Source organism: Quercus lobata, chromosome 3 (genome assembly GCF_001633185.2).
Source record: "Quercus lobata isolate SW786 chromosome 3, ValleyOak3.0 Primary Assembly, whole genome shotgun sequence".
NCBI lineage: Eukaryota > Viridiplantae > Streptophyta > Magnoliopsida > Fagales > Fagaceae > Quercus > Quercus lobata.
In genome coordinates, this window is record NC_044906.1 from 10,310,831 (window position 1) to 10,312,047 (window position 1,217).

Genomic DNA, 1,217 nt, shown 5'->3' on the forward strand with positions numbered 1-1,217 from the left:
GGTTTCCCCATAGGCTTGAGTCCGAGGACCATGCAAGACCTTGGTTCTGTCCAAGACTTACGCGATCTTACTTTTCGTACTTGGTTTTCCCATAGGCTTGAGTCCGAGGACCATGCAAGACCTTGGTTCTGTCCAAGACTTTAACGCGATTTTACTTTTTCGTACTTGGTTTCCCCATAGGCTTGAGTCCGAGGACCATGTAAGACCTTGGTTCTGTCCAAGACTTACGTGATTTTACTTTTCGTACTTGGTTTTCCCATAGGCTTGAGTCCGAGGACCATGCAAGACCTTGGTTCTGTCCAAGACTTACGCGATTTTTCTTTTCTATACTTGGTTTCCCCATAGGCTTGAGTCCGAGGACCATGCAAGACCTTGGTTATGTCCAAGACTTACGCGATTTTTCTTTTTGTACTTGGTTTCCCCATAGGCTTGAGTCCGAGGACCATGCAAGAACTTGGTTCTGTCCAAGAGTTACGCGATTTTACTTTTCGTACTTGGTTTCCCCATAGGCTTGAGTCCGAGGACCATGCAAGACCTTGTTTCTGTCCAAGACTTACGCGATTTTTCTTTTTGTACTTGGTTTCCCCATAGGCTTGAGTCCGAGGACCATGCAAGACCTTGTTTCTGTCCAAGACTTACGCGATTTTTCTTTTTGTACTTGGTTTCCCCATAGGCTTGAGTCCGAGGACCATGCAAGACCTTGGTTCTGTCCAAGACTTACGCGATTTTTCTTTTCGTACTTGGTTTTCCCATAGGCTTGAGTCCTAGGACCATGCAAGACCTTGGTTCTGTCCAAGACTTACGCGATTTTACTTTTCGTACTTGGTTTCCCCATAGGCTTGAGTCCCAGGACCATGCAAGACCTTGGTTCTGTCCAAGACTTACGCGATTTTACTGTTTCCGTACTTGGGTTTTTCCCAATTAGGCTTGGAGTCCGAGGACCATGCAAGACCTTGGTTCTGTCCAAGACTTACCGCGATTTTTCTTTTCTGTAACTTGGTTTCCCATAGCTTGAGTCGAGGAACCATGCAAGAACCTTGGTTCTGTCAAGACTTGCGCGATTTTTTCTTTTTCTGTACTTGTTTCCCCAATAGGCTTGAGTCTCGAGGACATGCAAGACCTTGGTTCTGTCCAAGACTTACGCGATTTTTCTTTCTGTACTGGTTTCCCCCATCAGGTTGAGTCCGAGGACCAATGCAGACCTTGGTTCTGTCCAA